Below are 23199 nucleotides of genomic sequence, written 5' to 3'. Positions count from 1 at the left end.
GCACATGGTGATTGGTGCTGCTCACAGGGCCCTAATTGGGCACCACGGAGGGGCACAGGGGACTGTGGCTGCCCACACTCCCCGGGGGCAGCTGTGGATGGTGGAGGCTTTGTGCAATGTTTGGGGGTCGTTGTGGCTCAAAGTCCAGAATATCAGTGCTTGTATGTGTGGCGCCCCTGAGGGTTCAGACGCCACAGAGGTACTGCACCTCACCCAGAGGTGTGGTGTCTCCCTTCTCTCAGGTAAGGAGGGAGTGCTGCCCGGAACCCCAACACCTGCATCCAACACCACACTGCTCCAGGCCGGCTGGAAGGGCAAGATGCACTGTGTTTCTGCTGAGCCCTGTCCCTGGCTGGAGTGGGGGGAACCAAAGAGAGGGGGAACCAGTAGTGGGTGTGGGTGGAGGATGTAGAGTAGGGGAGCACCATAATAGGAGGTATATAAAGGGAAGCCATCTTAGGGTAGACAGAACAGAATGGACAGAGAGTGAGAGTGAGTAGTAAGGAGAGGAGGGGAGCAGAGTCTCTTCAGGAGCTCTGCTCCACTATTGGGGCCTAGTAAGAGAGGCCCAGGAGGGGAGCAGAGGAGAAAGGCTCCAGTAACATAAGGGATCCCAGGGGGTACGGTGAGTGCAGGACGGCACCCGTACGCCCGAGTCTGCTAAGTGTCAGAGGGATCAGGCCGCAAGAAGGGAACCGGTCCCTGGACCAGCTGTGTTACTCCAGGTCTCGGCTAGAAAACCGGAGGCTTCTGCACTTCCATGGTGCAGTTGCCACAGTCTCACCCTAGTCACCGTGAAGAGCATCAAGTAGGTCCGGGAACTCCAGGTTGCCCAGAGGGACTTCAGAGCACCTGATCGGGACTGTGTGTGGGAAGCACAGGGCAGGAGAGAGAAGACCCAGCGCAGGAAGTCGGTCTAGAAAGGAACATAAAGAAAGCGGGGTTCTGTCAAGCGCTCCTGATATACCTGAGAAAGTGCTGAACCCCTTGTCTGGTAGATGCAGTGCGACGCGGGAGGCTGACACCCGTACAGTGTACCTGAGGAACTTGAACAGAACTGTGAGTAAACGCGGATGACTGTGTAGCACCCTGAGGACTCGGCTGCTACAGGGGTATTACACCTCAAGCCAGAGGTGTGATATTCCACTCCCGGGTAAGGATGGAGTGTGGAACTGAGCTCAGATAGCTGCATACACTACATACATCCCATTTCCGGGGGACAGATCAACGGTACTCCCACCAGTTTATGTGCAGGTACGATAGTGTCTGTCCCTGGCTGGAGTGGGAGGGGGGTGGAAAATCCCAGTAGTGTAGGGGCAGATAGGGGGAGCAGTCTGGGTAATGCTAGGAGCTCATTGGGTGCTGGTCACCTGAGCTCACACATAGAGGGAGTATATAAGGTGGGCACCATCTTAGGACAGGGTCTTTTGTAGAGTGAATCAGTCCTGAGGAGCAGAGCAGAGAAGCTCAGCCAGAAGGGCTGACAGGGAGTTGTGGTTCCGGCTGGGCCCAGCTCCAAGGCCAAGTCTGAGAGAGAGAGAGAGGAGTCAGAAGGACCCAGAGAGAAGAAGAAGGAACCCCAAGACCCCAGAATACAAACAGCAGGGTGAAGGGTTGGCACCCAGGGTACCGGATCCCAAGCTGGCAGAGAGAAAAGCACACCTTAGCCAGAGACCGGAGGTCGTGGGCAGGATCTGCCACGACCCTCACTAAATCCACTAGGAAAGCATACCAAGTATAGGGTCAGGGAACCCAGAAGAGGTGTACCCACCAAGAGACCCGAGGGAGCCGGACAAAAGTGGATCCCTAGTGAGAACGGCCAGAAGAGAGGGAAAGTCAGACAGGAGCTCAGGACCACGCTCCAGAATTGCTTGGGGGTTGGCCGAGTCCAGGACCTGGTGGACGCAGCACGGCTCGGGTGGTCGCTTCAGGCCAGAGTGACCATAAGAACACCCGTAAGTAAAAACCCCTGAACTGCACAGCCCGGCTCTGAGTCTTCTTGCTTAGCTCTCCTGCACCTGCACAACCACCATCCTCTACATCTGACCCCCTGAGGCTATACCCCTCCCGTTGGGGGTTATACTACCAAAGCTGCACACATACCAACAGCCTCAGCGGACCCTGCTGCAGCGGCGGCCTTTTGACCGCAAATCAACGGGTGGCGTAGTCGACACTAAAGAACACCAATAACATCTATCAAGACTGCCACACACTGAGTTTGACACCCTGGGCACGGACCGGGTCGCCGCCACTCGGAGACTACAACCCCCATCTGATCCGGCTCCGGGTAATCCCCAAACAGCACTGGCCCAGGGGGCGCGTCAACTTTGGCGTAGTCGGCAGGATTTCGTGCCCGCAACTACCGGGTACTGCGTGCCTGAAGAAAAGCTTATATGTACCGTAAGAAGAAGTCTCCCGCCAATTCCAGAGGGTCCCCGCCATCGGACGCCATCTCGGGTCGTTTCCCGCCGCTTGCCCGCCATCTGCAGCCTTTTCCCGCCATCCACGGAGTTTCCCGCCATTAGGAGACGATTCCCGCCATTTCCAGAAGATTTCCCGCCTTGGAAGAGCGGACGCCATTATGGGCGTGCCAGAGGGTGGCAAGAGGTCACCTCCCATCGTGGGCCAGGTCAAGGAATGGCGCCAAAAGCGGAAACCGCCCCCACCAACAGAGACTGTGATGCTGGAGATGTCCATCAGCGTGAGAGAACTGCCCCTGGAACTGACAATCACAAAGTTGCCCCGGGACCACCCTCAATGTGGGCGGAGACAGAACAAAACAGAGAAGATGGGTGCAGCCTGGAGGAGTCTGGAGAGAGCGCACCCGGAGACAAGAAGTCTGGAGAGGACTCCGGAGAAGCCGTACCCGGAGATGGAGGGAGAGGCAGGCAGCACCGACCCAGTGGTCAGGAGCCTGTTGCAAGCGACAACCCCAGAAGGCCTGGTGGAGATCCTGGCACAGCTCTCCCGAGACCGGGAGCGTGCACAGACCGCACTGGAGGGCTTGGCTCAGAGGATGGCCCGAGTGCAGCGGGACGTACTGGCCGCATGGAGCAGAGAGATGGCCCAGCAGGCAAGAACCCGCCAGCGAAGCACGCCACCCGAGACGAGGAAACAGACCGCCTCTGAGGATGGTGCAGGAGGAGTGAAGGCCGGAGACGGCGCCGAGAAGGGAGCTGAACAGATGGAGGCAGGTAAAGGGGACGTCACTACCCCGAGCCGAGAAACCGCGTGCCTGCCCCAGCTCCCCGTCGCAGAGCCCGAAATTCCCCCTGCCGTGCCCGTCGCTGCATCGTCACCGCTCCAGACAAGGCCTCAAGCAGAAGCCGCGGCCGCGACCCCTGTGACGTCACGCGCCTCGATCCAGAGCACGGCCAAGCAGGAGACGCCACCGGCCTGGTCGCAAGGTCTAGTACCCCCGGGCGCCGCAGTACCAACAGCGCCCTCTACCTCCACTGAGCCACCGGCCTGGTCGCTGGGCCAAGTAACCCCGGGCGCCGCCGTCTTCACGGTGCCCTTTACGTTCAGGGTACCCCAGGCCTGTTCGCAAGGCCTGGCGAACCCGGGCGCCGCCACCACCACCGCGCCCTCAACATCTAGAGTGCCGCACCTGGGTGAAGATTTGTTTGCCCAGCACACGTGCCCGGATGGGCAGCCCTTTGTGTGGCCACCGGAGTACCACCATCCCCGACTCCGGAAAGAAAGACCCCTAGATGAGCCCCTGATTCCGGTTCCGAAGCCCGCTAAGATCACCCCACTCTCGTTGGAGGAAGCGCAGTTTGCGTGGGACCCCACCGGAGGAGACCTCATGGGATTCACCCAAGAGACTCGGGCAGCCGCAGCTGAGCGTGCGGAGTGCTGCCGGCAGCAGTTAGAGGTCTTTGACCGGGAGCGAAGAGAGAGGCGGGTCCGTGAGCAGCGGCTGCAGGAACAGAGTGCAGAGCAGAAGAGCCGGACCAGGAGGAACCCCCGTGCAGCCCACGGTCCCCGTGCCACCGGGACTGTAATTAAATTCCAACTGCAGCACGGTTGGGGTTTCATCAGGGATCATCACACCCCCGGCGACGTCTTTGTCACCCGCAGAGACGTGGAGTCCCATCTGCCGGAGGGACACAGAGGTCGTGACCTATATGTAGGGGACGAGGTCACGTTCACCCGGCACAAGTGTGCCAAAGGACCCTACGCCCTCCATGTACACCGGCTGACGGAGGAGGAGCTACGCTGTGAAGAGGAGCAAGAGGATCCGGACGGGTCTGAAGGAGGAGCAGGAGTACGCCGTCATTAAAGTACTGTAAAGAGACTGTACATAGTTACCCGTCAGGGTATATGCCATGCTGCTAACTTAAAATAAGGTCCAAGTTGGGACAAGTGTGAACTGTTCCAGTGTGTCCCATCTCCCCACAGGCTGAGGACTGTGAACAGCCATTCCTTTTCCCCACTGGCCGAGGACTGAGAGCGGCCATACCTCCCCTTGTAAATAGTTGCGCTTCTTAAGGCGCCCCCTACCGGTTTTATAGGAAACTGTTGTTTTTCTTGAAGAGACTGTCGCACTTTACCCGGTCACAAGTTGCACCGTGGCCGGAGGAACAAGAGTGTTATTTATGAAAAATGTTTATATGAAAAGTTTATGCTGATAATATATGATGTTTTATATGTTTATGTTTTATGAAAAAAAATGTATGTTTGTGGATGTTTTTATTCTCTTACAGCCCGAGGACGTGCTGTGATTTACCAGGGGGGAATGTAGCACCCTGAGGACTCGGCTGCTACAGGGGTATTACACCTCGAGCCAGAGGTGTGGTATTCCACTCCCGGGTAAGGATGGAGTGTGGAACTGAGCTCAGATAGCTGCATACACTACATACATCCCATTTCCGGGGGACAGATCAACGGTACTCCCACCAGTTTATGTGCAGGTACGATAGTGTCTGTCCCTGGCTGGAGTGGGAGGGGGGTGGAAAATCCCAGTAGTGTAGGGGCAGATAGGGGGAGCAGTCTGGGTAATGCTAGGAGCTCATTGGGTGCTGGTCACCTGAGCTCACACATAGAGGGAGTATATAAGGTGGGCACCATCTTAGGACAGGGTCTTTTGTAGAGTGAATCAGTCCTGAGGAGCAGAGCAGAGAAGCTCAGCCAGAAGGGCTGACAGGGAGTTGTGGTTCCGGCTGGGCCCAGCTCCAAGGCCAAGTCTGAGAGAGAGAGAGAGGAGTCAGAAGGACCCAGAGAGAAGAAGAAGGAACCCCAAGACCCCAGAATACAAACAGCAGGGTGAAGGGTTGGCACCCAGGGTACCGGATCCCAAGCTGGCAGAGAGAAAAGCACACCTTAGCCAGAGACCGGAGGTCGTGGGCAGGATCTGCCACGACCCTCACTAAATCCACTAGGAAAGCATACCAAGTATAGGGTCAGGGAACCCAGAAGAGGTGTACCCACCAAGAGACCCGAGGGAGCCGGACAAAAGTGGATCCCTAGTGAGAACGGCCAGAAGAGAGGGAAAGTCAGACAGGAGCTCAGGACCACGCTCCAGAATTGCTTGGGGGTTGGCCGAGTCCAGGACCTGGTGGACGCAGCACGGCTCGGGTGGTCGCTTCAGGCCAGAGTGACCATAAGAACACCCGTAAGTAAAAACCCCTGAACTGCACAGCCCGACTCTGAGTCTTCTTGCTTAGCTCTCCTGCACCTGCACAACCACCATCCTCTACATCTGACCCCCTGAGGCTATACCCCTCCCGTTGGGGGTTATACTACCAAAGCTGCACACATACCAACAGCCTCAGCGGACCCTGCTGCAGCGGCGGCCTTTTGACCGCAAATCAACGGGTGGCGTAGTCGACACTAAAGAACACCAATAACATCTATCAAGACTGCCACACACTGAGTTTGACACCCTGGGCATGGACCGGGTCGCCGCCACTCGGAGACTACAACCCCCATCTGATCCGGCTCCGGGTAATCCCCAAACAGCACTGGCCCAGGGGGCGCGTCAACTGCACTCCACTGCCTCCGTCAGTTATTTCCGCTGCGCCATCTCTCCTGCACCACAAGTCCCAGCATCACCACCATCTGCACCTACACTGCCCTGGGGCCCGCTCCACCTGTGTGGAGCCATTCCAACTCAGCTGCCCTACCAACCGCCCCAGAGGTCTGAAGCAGAAACCACAGGTGACGTCACGAAACAAACTATACACTAAAAAACCCCTTTTTCAAGAGAGACACCAGAGTACGGGCCCAGGAGCCGACTGCCGTGACATCCTAAGCAAGGTAAAAAGGCCCGGGTACCGAGTCCCCTATATCCCCCTGGGTGACACATCTCTCTTCCTGGTGTCACGAACAGGATTTCGTGCCCGTTGCCCCCGGGTACTGTGTGCCTTATTTGAACTGTATATTTTCACGGGATGTGGCGCCCGCCCCAGAAGAACTGGCGCCATTATGTGTGTGATCAAAGACAACAATATGGAGCCTCCCATCGTGGGCCGGGTCCCAGAATGGCGCCAAAAGCACAACCCGCCCCCTGCATCTGTGACTGTCCGCATAGATGTGTCCATCAAGGCGGGGAGGACGTCCCAGGGAGTGACCGACAGCAGGCTGCCATGGAACCGCCCCCGAAAAGGGAGGGGAGGAGGAGAGACGGAATGGAGACAGGGTGTGGTCTTAACCAGTCTAGACAGACCGCACCCGGCAGCCAGAATGGAAGGAGGTCAGGACGAAACCTCCGCCTCTGGCCTGCAGGAGCTGGCGACCCCTCTCACCCTGGAGGAGGCAATAGTGAAGCTGTCCCCAGAGGAGACCGAATTCCTCCAGGGCGAAGTACTGGAGCTGAGCCAGCAGCTGGAAAAGGCCCAGCAAGCGACGATCGCCAGGTGGAAAACGGAGCTGCTGGCGAAAATCACTGCCCAGCGGCAGTCAGCGCTGCGTGCCACCTGCAGCACTCCAGCCCCGGCGGAGCATGACGAACGCCAGGAGGCCTCGTACAGCACAGGAGCAGGTAGGAGAAGTTCCCCTGTCCCGGGCGCTGCAAGCGCCGACCTGCTCCTGGGCCTCCTACAGCACCCTCCGTCCCCAGCCACGTACACCCTGGAGCAGCTGCTAAGCCCGGAACCTCCACCCCCGGGCGCTGACTCCTCGGACCTCCTGCTTGACTCCTTCCCGGAACCGCCAGCCCCGGCACCCAAATGGGTGTACGGAGCGCCCTCGTTCGACTGGTCCGCCAAATTCGAGGACCAGCAGCAGCACCCTCTACTCCCAGTACTAGTGCCCCCGGCTGCCCGCCATGAAGGAGAGGAGTATAGGTGGGACAACCGGGGTGCGACCTGATGGGGTTTCCGCAGGAGACCCAGGCCCAAGCCCTGCAGAGAGAGGAGTTCTGCAAAAGGGAGCTCCAACAGCTAGCAAAAGAGCGGCGCACCCAGCGGGTGCGCACGGAGCAATTAGAGGCCAGAAACAAGGCCGCCAAGGTGCAGGAACGCCAAAACGAGACCATCCGGCCTAGTTCCCGGGAGGAGGGACTGATAGTCAAATTTAACCAAGAAGCCGGATGGGGCTTTATACGTGACCCAGAATTTGACCGGGACATTTTTGTGAACAGGCGGGATGTCGAGTCCCACCTAGAGCAAGGACACCCTAGATCGGAACTTATATCCTGGTGACTATGTCTCCTACACCAGGCACCATGGGGAACGCGGGTGGTATGCCCTCCAAGTCCATCGCATATTTAAGGAGGACGAGGACATGCCCCTGCAGCCTGAGGCTGATGACCCGGCCGGGTCAGTCGGCGACCACCAGGATACCACTACTAGTGTAAAAGTAAATGGGACTAAGAACTGTAAATAGTCACCCGCAAGGGTACAAACAGAAAAGTTGTTTTTGTGTGCATTGGTTACCCGTGAGGGTATATAGACTTCAGGCTGAGGACTGTGAGCAGTCAAGAACTGATCTTGTATATAGTTTGCACTTATTAAAGTGCCCTCTATTGATTTTATATTTACAACCACAGACCTCAGAATAAAAACCCGTTTGGCGTGGCCGAAGACGAGGTCCAGGACCTGGATCGTCTATGCCCTGCAGCCACGCCCAGGGCCTACGTTGGGGGTTTCAAGACGGGTCCCTCATGCTGCTCGATCTGCACCTTTACCAGTGAGATGGACACCCTATTTGGGATCTCACTACAATTTACTTGAAAAATTTTGAAAATGTTTTACATGAGAAAATATGTATATTCAAGTGAAAAGTTTTATATTGTTCTTGATAATGTTAACCTGTAACGTTCAAGAAATGTGCCTCCCATAAAGGGAAGAAAAAGTTTTAGAATCTTCTAAGTGATGCATCTGAAAATTTTGAATGTCTAAAATACCGTGTTCTTGCTCAGTTCCAGCCCGCGGACGTGCTGTGTTTTACCAGGGGGGAGTGTGGCGCCCCTGAGGGTTCAGTCACCACAGAGGTACTGCACCTCACCCAGAGGTGTGGTGTCTCCTTCTCTCAGGTAAGGAGGGAGTGCTGCCCGGAACCTGAACACCCGCATTCAACACTACACTACTCCAGGCCGGTTGGAAGGGCAAGATGCACTGAGTTCTGCTGAGCCCTGTCCCTGGCTGGAGTGGGGGGAACCAAAGAGAGGGGGAACCAGTAGTGGATGTGGGTGGAGGATGTAGAGTAGGGGAGCACCATAATAGGAGGTATATAAAGGGAAGCCATCTTAGGGTAGGCAGAACAGAATGGACAGAGAGTGAGAGTGAGTAGTAAGGAGAGGAGGGGAGCAGAGTCTCGTTAGGGGCTCTGCTCCACAATTGGGGCCTAGTAAGAGAGGCCCAGGAGGGGAGCAGAGGAGAAAGGCTCTGGTAACAGAAGGGATCCCAGGGGGTACGGTGAGTGCAGGACGGCACCCGTACGCCCGAGTCTGCCAAGTGTCAGAGGGATCAGGCCGCAAGAAGGGAACCGGTCCCTGAACCAGCCATGTTACTCCAGGTCTCGGCTGGAAAACCGGAGGCCTCTGCACTTCCATGGTGCAGTTGCCACAGTCTCACCCTAGTCACCGTGAAGGGCATCAAGTAGGTCTGGGAACTCCAGGTTGCCCAGAGGGACTTCAGAGCACCCGATCGGGACTGTGTGTGGGAAGCACAGGGCAGGAGAGAGAAGACCCAGCGCAGGAAGTCGGTCTAGAAAGGAACATAAAGAAAGCGGGGTTCCGTCAAGCGCTCCTGATATACTTGAGAAAGTGCTGGACCCCTTGTCTGGTAGATGCAGTGCGATGAGGGAGGCTGACACCTGTACAGTGTACCTGAGGAACTTGAACAGAACTGTGAGTAAACTCGGATGACTGCACTCCACTGCCTCCTTCAGTTATTTCTGCTGTGCCATCTCTCCTGCACGACAAGCCCCAGCATCACCATCATCTACACTACACTGCCCTGGGGCCCGCTCCACCTGTGGGAAGCCGTTCCAACTCAGCTGCCCTACCAACCGCCCCAGAGGTCTGAAGCAGCGCTGGTACCTATTACCAGAAACCACAGGTGGCGTCACGAAACAAACCATACACTAAAACCCCCTTTTTCAAGAGAGACCCCAGAGTACGGGCCCGGAAGCCGACTGCCGTGACATCCTAAGCAAGGTAAAAAGGCCCGGGTACCGAGTCCCCTATATCCCCCTGGGTGACACATAAGACTACAGGACGCAGCCAAGAGAGTGAAGCTCCTGATGTATAAATCCCCATCTGCAGGACCAGTGCAAGCCCCATAGTGACCAGTCCCTGAATGCCCACACAAGTCCCTGAAAAGAAATACTGTGGATGGGCACCAGGTCCTAATTATACAAAGAAAACCAGTGACCTAGGGTGGTGCGTATACAGATCACGGCCGGGACACTTGCAGATCACGTTTCCTCTTCTAATGGACTAGACATGATTCCTGCTGATCATGCACGTCCTGAGGATGAGATGTCGTCAGCGCCACTCACCGTCCGGTACAGAATTCTCTGATGCCAGACATCCCATTTACTAGATTTAGTGCCCGCCTGTGCCAAAAACTCAAATGTACACCAGTTATGGCACGGCAAAGACCTGTTCATGCCAATTTCTGTTACAAATGTACTGTTACACGCATGCCGCTGTAGCGTCGGCGTCCCTGCCTCCTGCTAGGCAGGGACGCTGTTCCCCTCACCTCTCCGCTCCGTGCCCGGCGTCTTCCTCCCGCTCTGCTGGCAGCGCGCGCTCCTTCCCGGCCACGGTGCTTAGGGCGCGCGCGCGTGCGCTCCCCCTCTCTTAAAGGGGCCGCGCGCGCCGTCCTAAGGAGTCCCCGACCAATGGCCGGAGGACTTCACCATATATAAGGCACCTCCTCCAAAATGGAGGTGCCCGAGCAATGTTGTAGCACAGTTCATCACTCTGCTTCAGCCCTCAGGTCCCGTTTCCAGTTACCTGCCAGTTTCCTGCCAGTTTCCTGTCTGATACCTGCCTGTCTCGTGTCAACCTGCTACTATTCCTGCGGTCCGACAGTCTGCCTACCAGCCCTGCCAGTCTGTCTATGGATCCGTCTGCCCGCTCACCTGGGAGCGCACATCTGCTACCTGCCTGCTAGCCTACCTGGAGGCTCCGCCGTCACGTGCTGTGACCACCAGCCTGTCCAGAGACTCTTGCCCGCTCACCTGGGAGCGCTCACCTTCTACCTGTCTGCTAGCCTACCTGGAGGCTCCGCCGTCACGTGCTGTGACCACCTGCCTGTCCAGAGACTCTTGCCCGCTCACCTGGGAGCGCTCACCTTCTACCTGTCTGCTAGCCTACCTGGAGGCTCCGCCGTCACGTGCTGTGACCACCTGCCTGTCCAGAGACTCTTGCCCGCTCACCTGGGAACGTCCACCTGCTACCAGCCTGCTTGCCTACCTGGAGGCTCTGCCGTCACTTGCCGTGACCACCCGCCTGTCAAGAGACTGTCCCGGTCACTTGCCGTGACCACCTGCCCGTTTACCCAGAGACTGCCCCGGTCACTTGCCGTGACCACCTGCCCGTTTACCCAGAGACTGTCCCGGTCACTTGCCGTGACCACCTGCCCGTTTACCCAGAGACTGTCCCGGTCACTTGCCGTGACCACCTGCCCGTTTTCCCAGAGACTGTCCCTGTCACTTGCTGTGACTACCTGCCCGTCTTCCCTGGGCGCCACCCGCTTCCTTACAAGGGCCGCCCCCTTGTATAGTTGCTCAGAGGTTCCGCCTCCCAGACCCGTTACAGTTTGCTCGGGCCATGGAACCCGGTGGCACCCAAGCTCCCTCGCTCTCGGACCTATGTCATGAACTGTCCCGTCAGAGGTCCCAACAGGAGTCCATCCTGGGTCACCTGCGGAATGTCAGCTCTCGCCTGGACACTCTGACTGCTCCACCAGCAACCACCGCTAGCGTCATGACTCGCAACCCGGCAGCGCCGCTGCCCACCAATACCGTGGTATCCTGCCCCGGACCCCGGCTTTCTGCACCTCCTCGCTTCGGAGGCGACCCCGCTCAAGCTCGGGGCTTCATAAACCAGTGCACCCTGCACTTTGAACTCCTGTCCCACCAGTTTATCTCCGACCGGGCCAAAGTTGCCTTCATCATGTCTCATCTCACGGGGGAGGCACTGGCTTGGCTAAATCCTCTATGGGAGAGAGGAGACCTCCTGGTGTCCGACCTGCCAGCCTTTCTCACGGCTTTCCGGAAAGTCTTCGACGAACCCGGACGGAAGACCTCATCCGCATCATCTCTGCTACGCCTCCGTCAGGGAAGTCTCACCGTGGGCCAATATGCCATACGGTTCCATACCCTTGCTTCAGAGCTGGCCTGGGATAACGACGCTCTGGTGTCTGTCTTCTGGGAGGGTCTGTCCGGCCGTATTAAAGATGAACTCGCCGGTCGGGACATTCCTACCACTCTCGACGACTTGATAACACTTGCCACCCGGATTGACATGCGGTTCCAGGAGCGCGCCAAAGAGGTCACCCGTGAGAGGAGGTTTCCACGTCTAGCCCCTACTTTCCAGAAACCCGTCACTCCCTCCGTTACTCCCCAGGCACACTCCCCTGAGCCTATGCAGGTCGACCAGACCAAGATGGTCAAAACCCGTCAAGACTCACGCCGTGCCGAGGGGAGCTGCTTCTACTGTGGCAGTAAGGAGCACCGGATCCGTTCCTGCCCTGAGAGATCGGGAAACGCCTGTGTCTAGGGTCGCTCAGAGAGGTTGCCCTAGACAAAAGTAAACCCTCTCCATCCCTGATGCTGTCAGTCTCTATCACCTGCGGAGAGAACCGCTATTTCGAACTGGCTCAACTTGACTCAGGAGCTGCTGGTAATCTCATCTCTCAATCCCTGGTAGAGAGGTACCGCATTCCTACCAAACCTCTGGCCGTACCTTTATCTGTCGCTGCCGTGGATGGGGGCCTCTTACCACATCCCATCCAACTCATCACAGAATCCATAACTGTGCAGGTGGGAATGCTGCATTCTGAGAGCATCTCCTTTCATGTTCTGCCTGGACTCTCTCACGCACTCTTGCTGGGTCTACCTTGGCTCCAGAAACATGCACCCGTGCTTGACTGGCAGACCGGAGAGGTCCTTCGCTGGGGACAGGACTGCCATAAGACTTGTCTAGTTCCCGTTCATCCTGCTCGTCCTTCTCCTACCCCAGTCAATCTACCCGGTCTACCGGCTCCCTATTGGTCTTATGCGGATGTCTTCAATAAAAAAGAAGCAGAGACATTACCCCCTCATAGACCATATGACTGTCCAATCGACCTGGTACCCGGCTCTACTCCTCCCCGTGGGCGTATCTACCCTTTGTCCGCAGCAGAGACCCGGTCCATGTCTGAATATATTGAGGAGAATCTGGCCCGGGGATTTATCCGGAAATATACCTCCCCGGCGGGAGCAGGCTTCTTCTTCGTCAAAAAGAAGGACGGCTCACTCCGTCCATGTATAGATTACAGAGGCCTTAACCAGATTACAGTGAAGAATAAATACCCCCTCCCACTCATTCCTGAATTATTTGACCGCCTGAGGGGGGCTAGAATCTTCACCAAACTGGACCTCCGTGGGGCGTATAACCTGGTCCGTATCCGTCAGGGGGATGAATGGAAGACGGCATTCAACACCCGGGACGGCCACTATGAATATCTGGTAATGTCCTTTGGTTTCTGTAACGCTCCCGCCGTCTTTCAAGAGTTGGTCAATGACATCTTCCGGGACCTTCTCTACTCCTGCGTAGTGGTGTACCTGGACGACATCTTGGTCTTCTCTCCGGATCTCCAGACTCACCGGAGGGATGTTCGTCAGGTCCTGCTCAGGCTCAGGCAGGCAGAACCACCTCTACGCTAAATATGAGAAGTGCCTCTTTGAGCAGACCTCGCTTCCGTTTTTGGGCTACATAATTTCTCAGACCGGCCTACGAATGGATCCTGAGAAGCTGTCTGCCATCGAGAAGTGGCCTCGACCAGAGGGGTTGAAGGCTATTCAGCGGTTCCTGGGCTTCGCCAACTATTACCGCCTCTTAATACCGCACTTCTCTTCCCGGACTGCCTCAATTTCCGCGCTCACCCGTAAGGGCACTAATCCCAGAGAATGGCCGCCCGCAGCAGAGGAAGCCTTTCTTTCCTTAAAACAGGCTTTCTCTTCCGCCCCGGTGCTGCATCGCCCGGACGGCAACAAGCAGTTCTTCCTGGAAGTTGACGCCTCCTCCTCTGGAGCCGGAGCGGTACTTACCCAAAAATCGTCTTCCGGGAGAATGGTAACTTGCGGCTTCTTCTCCAAACTCTTCTCCTCTTCTGAGCGCAACTATTCTATTGGAGACCGAGAGTTATTGGCCATTAAGCTGGCTTTGGAGGAGTGGCGTTGCCTGCTCAAGGGGGCTCTTCACCCGGTAATAATTTACACTGACCACAAGAACTTGGCTTACCTCCAGAGTGCCCAGAGACTTAACCCGCGCCAAGCCCGGTGGTCCTTGTTTTTTGCTCGCTTTTGTTCTTCATTTTCGCCCGGCTGACAAAAACATCAAAGCGGACGCCTTGTCCCAATCCTTTCTGGTGTCTGATCTCGAGGAGGAACCTAAACATATCATCGATCCCGCCAGAGTAATGCAGGTGGCTCCCGTGAGTCTAAATCGTCTCCCTCCCGGTAAGACGTTCGTCACTGTACCTGATCGGGAGAAGATCCTACACTGGGGTCACTCGTCTAAACTTGCTGGCCACGCCGGTCAGAAAAAGACCCTCCAGCTTACTACCCGGCACTACTGGTGGCCTACCCTGCACAAGGACGTAATAGACTTTGTTTCTGCCTGTGTGTCCTGCGCCCGCAACAAGGTTCCGAGACACCTGCCAGCCGGTCGCCTCCTTCCGCTTCCTGTACCTGCTGCCCCCTGGCAGCATATAGCTATGGACTTCATAACAGATCTCCCTGTCTCTGCCGGTTGTACAGTCATTTGGGTGGTCGCTGACCGCTTTTCCAAAATGGCCCATTTCATTCCCCTGCCAGGCCTCCCGTCTGCTCCCGAGCTGGCTAAAGACTTTATCCGCCACATCTTCCGTCTTCATGGCCTGCCTCTCCACATCGTGTCGGATCGTGGGGTTCAGTTCACCTCACGCTTCTGGAGAGCCACATGTAAACTGCTAGACGTCACCTTGGACTTCTCCTCCGCTTACCATCCACAGTCCAATGGTCAAGTGGAGCGGATCAATCAGAACCTGACCAGTTATCTCCGGCACTTCGTTAATGCCCACCATTCGGACTGGGTGGATCTCCTGCATTGGGCCGAATTCTCTTACAACAATCACGAGAGCGAATCTTCCTCCAAATCCCCGTTTTTTGTAGTCTTCGGTTAGCATCCTCGGATCCCGTTTCCCGTCTCCACCTCGGTGGACAATCCGGCTGCGGAATCTCTCGTTAATGAATTTTCCTCCATTTGGGAGAGTACCCGATCCGCACTCCTTCAGTCGTCCGAGCAGATGAAAAAACACGCTGACAAAAAACGCCTGGATCCTCCACAATTCCGTCCTGGAGATAAAGTCTGGCTCTCGTCCAAGTATGTCCGGCTCAAGATTCCCTCCTACAAGTTAGGGCCTCGGTTCATCGGCCCACTGGAGGTTATCAAACAGATCAACCCGGTGGCCTATAAATTGAAACTCCCGGCCAACTTGCGGATCCCTAACTCCTTCCATGTATCTCTCCTCAAACCCGTGGTACTTAACTCTTTTTCCAGGTCTACAGGTACGCCTCCTGCTCCGGTTTCTGCTGAAGACGAGTTTGAGGTAGAGAACATTCTGGCCACCAAAAGGGTAAGAGGAAAAACCTTTTTTCTGGTAGATTGGAAGGGGTTTGGTCCTGAGGAGAGAGCGTGGGAGCCCCGGGAGAACATCCATGCCCCGCTCATCCTTGCTAAATTTCTGTCTGGCCTAAAAAAGGGGGGGCCTAAAGGGGGGGGTACTGTAGCGTCGGCGTCCCTGCCTCCTGCTAGGCAGGGACGCTGTTCCCCTCACCTCTCCGCTCCGTGCCCGGCGTCTTCCTCCCGCTCTGCTAGCAGCGCGCGCTCCTTCCCGGCCACGGTGCTTAGGGCGCGCGCGCGCTCCCCCTCTCTTAAAGGGGCCGCGCGCGCCATCCTAAGGAGTCCTCGGCCAATGGCCGGAGGACTTCACCATATATAAGGCACCTCCTCCAAAATGGAGGTGCCCGAGCAATGTTGTAGCACAGTTCATCACTCTGCTTCAGCCCTCAGGTCCCGTTTCCAGTTACCTGCCAGTTACCTGCCAGTTTCCTGCCAGTTTCCTGTCTGATACCTGCCTGTCTCGTGTCAACCTGCTACTATTCCTGCGGTCCGACAGTCTGCCTACCAGCCCTGCCAGTCTGTCTATGGATCCGTCTGCCCGCTCACCTGGGAGCGCACATCTGCTACCTGCCTGCTAGCCTACCTGGAGGCTCCGCCGTCACGTGCTGTGACCACCAGCCTGTCCAGAGACTCTTGCCCGCTCACCTGGGAGCGCTCACCTTCTACCTGTCTGCTAGCCTACCTGGAGGCTCCGCCGTCACGTGCTGTGACCACCAGCCTGTCCAGAGACTCTTGCCCGCTCACCTGGGAGCGCTCACCTTCTACCTGCCTGCAAGCCTACCTGGAGGCTCCGCCGTCACGTGCTGTGACCACCAGCCTGTCCAGAGACTCTTGCCCGCTCACCTGGGAGCGCTCACCTTCTACCTGTCTGCTAGCCTACCTGGAGGCTCCGCCGTCACGTGCCGTGACCACCTGCCTGTCCAGAGACTCTTGCCCGCTCACCTGGGAGCGCTCACCTTCTACCTGTCTGCTAGCCTACCTGGAGGCTCCGCCGTCACGTGCCGTGACCACCTGCCTGTCCAGAGACTCTTGCCCGCTCACCTGGGAGCGCTCACCTTCTACCTGCCTGCTAGCCTACCTGGAGGCTCCGCCGTCACGTGCTGTGACCACCAGCCTGTCCAGAGACTCTTGCCCGCTCACCTGGGAGCGCTCACCTTCTACCTGTCTGCTAGCCTACCTGGAGGCTCCGCCGTCACGTGCTGTGACCACCTGCCTGTCCAGAGACTCTTGCCCGCTCACCTGGGAGCGTCCACCTGCTACCAGCCTGCTAGTCTACCAGGAGGCTCTGCCGTCACTTGCCGTGACCACCCACCTGTCAAGAGACTGTCCCGGTCACTTGCCGTGACCACCCGCCTGTCAAGAGACTGTCCCGGTCACTTGCCGTGACCACCTGCCCGTTTACCCAGAGACTGCCCCGGTCACTTGCCGTGACCACCTGCCCGTTTACCCAGAGACTGTCCCGGTCACTTGCCGTGACCACCTGCCCGTTTACCCAGAGACTGTCCCGGTCACTTGCCGTGACCACCTGCCCGTTTTCCCAGAGACTGTCCCTGTCACTTGCTGTGACTACCTGCCCGTCTTCCCTGGGCGCCACCCGCTTCCTTACAAGGGCCGCCCCCTTGTATAGTTGCTCAGAGGTTCCGCCTCCCAGACCCGTTACAGCCGCTAGGTTCAGATAGGGGCGAGACAGGTTACATGAATTCTTTGGAATCCTGGGGGAACCGTTACTCAGGGCAACCATAGACCATGTGCTGCAGCTTCTCTCAGGCACACAGGGGTATTGACCCTCAGGCACAGACACGTAGGTTGTTTCCCTTGCTGACCAGACACACTTGACAAGAGTCCTCATAAACGGTAGAACAGTAGCATTTAATAAGAAGACGTACAGCCAGTGCAAGTTAAGTCTTATGAGCAACAGGCTCCAGTGACAAACAATACAGTTTCCTTAGCAGCACAGCAGTTCACAGTCTTCCCAGTAGTACAGGACAGCACAGTTATAATGCAAAGGCGCATTAATGAACACAGCATTCTTTACAGCACAGTGAGATGGAGGAGGAGGGGAGGGTTTGCTGAGAGAGATGATCCCTGTGACACCATTTTACAGTCCTTATCTTTCTGCTTGACAATACTCTGCACTGCTAGTTCAGAGACTCTACCTGACCTGTGCTTAGCTTCACTCCTGACTTGAATCCTTTTCACTTGCAGGGGCGCTTCTGTGAGATACAGAACACACACACACCACCTTTCTCTTCGGCTCCAGCCAGACAGTAAACAACTTCCCCACAATCCCCCTGGGGTTCTGCTAAAACCGTCCCCTTCTCCTGTGACTGTGTTAATCCCTCTAGTTGCTGGATGCTTCTGGAGCACAACACTTCTTGTCTCCTGTGCTTGTGTTACTGCTAATGGTTGCTGAATGCTTTTAAAGCAACAGTACTACTTCTGCATGTCAGACTCTGCAACAGCACTACTTCTGCTTGTCACTCTCTGCAACAGCACTACTTCTGCATGTCACTCTCTGCAACAGCACTACTTCTGCATGTCACACTCTGCAACAGCACTACTTCTGCATGTCACACTCTGCAACAGCACTACTTCTGCATGTCACACTCTGCAACAGCACTACTTTTGCATGTCACTCTCTGCAACAGCACTACTTCTGCATGTCACACTCTGCAACAGCACTACTTCTGCATGTCACACTCTGCAACAGCACTACTTTTGCATGTCACACTCTGCAACAGCACTACTTCTGCATGTCACACTCTGCAACAGCACTACTTTTGCATGTCACTCTCTGCAACAGCACTACTTCTGCATGTCACACTCTGCAACAGCACTACTTCTGCATGTCACACTCTGCAACAGCACTACTTTTGCATGTCACTCTCTGCAACAGCACTACTTTTGCATGTCACTCTCTGCAACAGCACTACTTCTGCATGTCACTCTCTGCAACAGCACTACTTCTGCATGTCACTCTCTGCAACAGCACTACTTCTGCATGTCACACTCTGCAACAGCACTACTTCTGCATGTCACTCTCTGCAACAGCACTACTTCTGCATGTCACTCTCTGCAACAGTGCTACTTCTGCATGTCACTCTCTGCAACAGCATTACTTGTCATTGTCACAGTAGCAAATCTGTTTCTGGAGGCCCCGACTGTACTGATAATCACCACCCACTTTTTAGAAAAATGCAAGTGAAATATTAGCATTTTTTTGTGTGCAAACAACATGACCCCCCTTCATTAAATCCTTTAATAGAGGGATGGCATTAATTTTCTTGCAGTCAACCATTTACGTGTCTATGTAGCAGCAGGTGTATGAACTATGAAGGGTTATCCCACAATCGCACCTTATTATTATCCTATCCGCTGTCTTTGGGGCTGGCGGGGACAGCGGATAGGAGCTGCTTACTGTGTTCATCTCTCACTACAATAAATCCCCTATACACAGTGCCGGGGCCCCGGTAATCCTGCCTCCTGTATAATGTATGAAGCTGATATGTGATGGGAGCATGAAGGATGGAGATTTACAGGGAAGCCGCGGGATCTGGTTATTTGCATAGGAGTTAGAGGAAATGATGCATTGTGCAGCGAGCTCTGTATGGAAATCAGAGGGGAGATGAATGTCCTCTGCGGCGGCGGCCGGTTAGGATCTCATTATCCAGTGCACAGCGAGCTCTGCATAGGGATCACATACCCGTCTGACAGAGGCAGACGAGAGGTGACAGCTTTGCTACCGCAGAGCACTTGCCTTCAAGCCTCCAGCTCCAGAGGTGACAGGTTTTCGGATCTTAATGTCAATTCCTAAGAGCTTATCCAATGCCCAGGGCAGTTTTCTATCCTTGGAACACATCTAATTCCTCTGTGTCCACATGTCCTCCACAACAAGTGGCCTGAGCGCTGAATCTGGGGCAGGAGCAGGCCTGGGCGCTGTGCACACACCGCGTAATGTAGGTCACATAGTATCACAGGGTAACATGAGGAATATCTGCCGTCCTGTGCATGATGGGGGTTATGTCCTCTATTCCGGAGATTAGGGTCGTCGTCTCATCACTGGTCCTGGAGATGGCAGTGATCCGAGAAAACATCGTTAGATCCACCGCCCGCCATAGTGACGCCGCAGTCAGAGCCGCTACCGACAATACAGGAGTCATCTATAAGAAATATCCAAAAAACGGGCACTATAACTTTAAGAGGGAGCGATATGAGAGGAGATTAGACTGCGAGCTCCTGGGGTCAGGGACAGAAGTGAGTGACATCTGTACCACGCTATAGAATACACTGCTGCTCGTCCATTATTGGTACGCCTTCATATTTTTTTTTAATAGACTGTTCAATATCTTCAGAAATAAATGGAAATGTACCAAAGTTATATCCTCAGGATTTTTTAATTAGTGATCCAAAGTAATGCAACAATAAAACATTATCAACTTCCATGTTGCAATTTCAAAGAAGAAACAGAATAACCAGCATGTGCAGCAGTAAAGGCCCCCCTAATTAACCCCCTTACGACATGGGGCGTATTAGTACACCCCACGTCATCACCCCCTGTTCAGCGGAGGCTCCAGCGCTGAGCCCGCACTGAACCGGGCACATGTCAGCTGATTTATACAGCTAACATGTGCCCGCAACAGCCACAATGGCCCCGCCCATCTGTGACCCTGTCACATGATTGCTTTTCACCGATGGGTTGGCATGATAACCTGGGGTCTGCAGCAGACCCCTGCTGTTGTCATGGCCAGATTGCTATGAGCGCCACCTAGTGGTCGGTGCTCATAGTAAGTGAGCACATTAGCTGCATACAGGAGATCTGCTCATCACCTCTATGTAGCAGGGCCGATCAGGCAACTGCAGCTTCTAGTCTCCTATGGACACCATTGAAGCATGCAAAAGATGTAAAAAAAATGTTTTCAAAAATATTAAAACAATTAAAAAAATATAAAAGTTTACATCACCCCCCTTTCGCCCCATTCAAAATAAAATAATAAAAAAAAAAAACCACATACACATATTTGGTATCGCCGCGTTCAGAATTGCCCGATCTATCAATATAAAAAAAGAATTGATCCGATCGGTAAACGGCGTAAAGAGAAAAAAAATTCTAAACGCCAGAATTACTTTTTTTTGGTCCCTGCAACATTGCAATAAAATGCAATAACGGGCGATCAAAACAACGGATCTACCCCAAAATGTTATCAATAGAAACATCAGCTCAGCGCAAAAAAAATAAGCCCTCACCCGGCCCCAGATCCCGAAAAATGGAGACGCTACAGGTCTCGGAAAATGGCGGCACTTTTTTTTTTTGTACAAAGTTTGGATTTTTTTTTTCACCACTTAAATAAAAAAGAACCTGTACATGTTTGGTGACTACGAACTCATAATGACCTGGAGAATAATAATGGTAGCTCAGTTTTAGCATTCATTGAACGTGGTAAAAAAATAAATAAAAAGAAAACAACTGTGGAATTGCAAAAAAAATGCAATTTCACCGCACTTGGAATTTTCACCATTGTGACAAAGGAACAGGGCCTACCATGTGGCTTTTTAAAGCACTGAAGTCATCATTCATTGGATAATTCATGTCACATGGGCACCGACAATTAATCACAGGTGAATCTGTTTTGTGATTTACCACAGGCGAGTCGAAATGTGTTTCCATACTAAATTAATGTGAAGGAGCCAATACCAGTGACAGCAGCTTTAAGTTTTTCTATTTTTCCCTCCATTGTTTTTTGCTTTAGATTATTGTTTATCATTTGCTCTTTTGTATTTAACACCAGTCTCTATACAAAATAACTGTTTCACTGGATTCATTTTTTTCAGGAGATATTCCACATTATGTCCATACACTTCATGGGGCCAATAACCATGAGCAGGATTGTATACTTGTGCTATATGCAGAGGAAATAATAAAATCAGCTCCTGTGGAGTAACAGTGTGCCGGCCCATGACACTAACCGATACGAGACCTGTAAGCGATCTGTCAGCCATTACACTTTGTTCACACTGTCTAATTTGTGTTTCAGTCTGACCAATTCTTTGCTCATATCAATGGTTTTCAGACGGTCACAGAAATTGATTTACAGCTACACTGCTCAGTACTGCTGTATAATGTCCTCCACAGAGCTGCTGCTTTCTAGTGCTTTATCTCACCCCAGTGATGGATTCACACATACACTGCTCAGTACTGCTATATAATGTCCTCCACAGAGCTGCTGCTTTCTAGTGCTTTATCTCACCCCAGTGATGGATTCACACATACACTGCTCAGTACTGCTATATAATGTCCTCCACAGAGCTGCTGCTTTCTAGTGCTTTATCTCACCCCAGTGATGGATTCACACATACACTGCTCAGTACTGCTATATAATGTCCTCCATGGTACTGCTGCTTTCTAGTGTTTTATCTCACCCAAGTGATAGATTCACACATACACTGCTCAGTACTGCTGTATAATGTCCTCTATGGTACTACTGCTTTCTAGTGTTTTATCTCACCCCAGTGATGGATTCACACATACACTGCTCAGTACTGCTATATAATGTCCTCCATGGTACTGCTGCTTTCTAGTGTTTTATCTCACCCCAGTGATAGCTTCACACATACACTGCTCAGAACTGCTGTATAATGTCTTCCATGGTACTACTGCTTTCTAGTGCTTTATCTCACCCCAGTGATGGATTCACACATACACTGCTCAGTACTGCTGTATAATGTCCTCCATGGTACTACTGCTTTCTAGTGCTTTATCTCACCCCAGTGATGGATTCACACATACACTGCTCAGTACTGCTATACAATGTCCTCCATGGTACTGCTGCTTTCTAGTGCTTTATCTCACCCCAGTGATAGCTTCACACATACACTGCTCAGAACTGCTGTATAATGTCTTCCATGGTACTACTGCTTTCTAGTGCTTTATCTCACCCCAGTGATGGATTCACACATACACTGCTCAGTACTGCTATACAATGTCCTCCATGGTACTGCTGCTTTCTAGTGTTTTATCTCACCCCAGTGATAGCTTCACACATACACTGCTCAGAACTGCTGTATAATGTCTTCCATGGTACTACTGCTTTCTAGTGCTTTATCTCACCCCAGTGATGGATTCACACATACACTGCTCAGTACTGCTGTATAATGTCCTCCATGGTACTACTGCTTTCTAGTGTTTTATCACACCCCAGTGATGGATTCACACATACACTGCTCAGTACTGCTGTATAATGTCCTCCATGGTACTAGTGCTTTCTTGTGTTTTATCACACCCCAGTGATGGATTCACACATACACTGCTCAGTACTGCTATATAATGTCCTCCATGGTACTACTGCTTTCTAGTGTTTTATCACACCCCAGTGATGGATTCACACATACACTGCTCAGTACTGCTGTATAATGTCCTCTATGCTGCTCCTTTTTCTGAACATGTGCCGCATGGAGTCTATGTGCGCTGTGTATGGGAGACATCATTAATTCAGAGACGACTAAAAATGAGAAATAAACTTGCAGAAAGTACAATTGTTGCAACAAGCAGGATACAAGGCAAGTAAAGGGCAGGAATTGTGTTAGTTCTCATTTACACTCATAAAAAAACAATTTGGAAGTCACCTGAAGTGACGGGTACGTCTGGCCATCCAGTCTCCTGCAGGTAAAACTTTCTCATAAACAATGGGGGGTCATTTTAGGAATCTCCTACATCTGTGCCTGCTCCTAGCGGCTTCGTCTTCGTCCACTGTGAGTGACATACATCAGCAGCACAAATCTTTGTTACAATGTATCAGTGCAAAGTCCAGGCTGTTTGCTCAAAAGTGTCCGATCCCCTTTAATACAAAATGTATATTTGTATAGAAACAGAAAAAATA

This window comes from Phyllobates terribilis, unplaced genomic scaffold (genome assembly GCF_046119375.1).
Source record: "Phyllobates terribilis strain yellow unplaced genomic scaffold, ASM4611937v1 Scaffold_12__6_contigs__length_324123572, whole genome shotgun sequence".
NCBI classification, from domain to species: Eukaryota; Metazoa; Chordata; class Amphibia; order Anura; family Dendrobatidae; genus Phyllobates; species Phyllobates terribilis.
Note: the sequence above shows the minus strand (reverse complement) of the source record.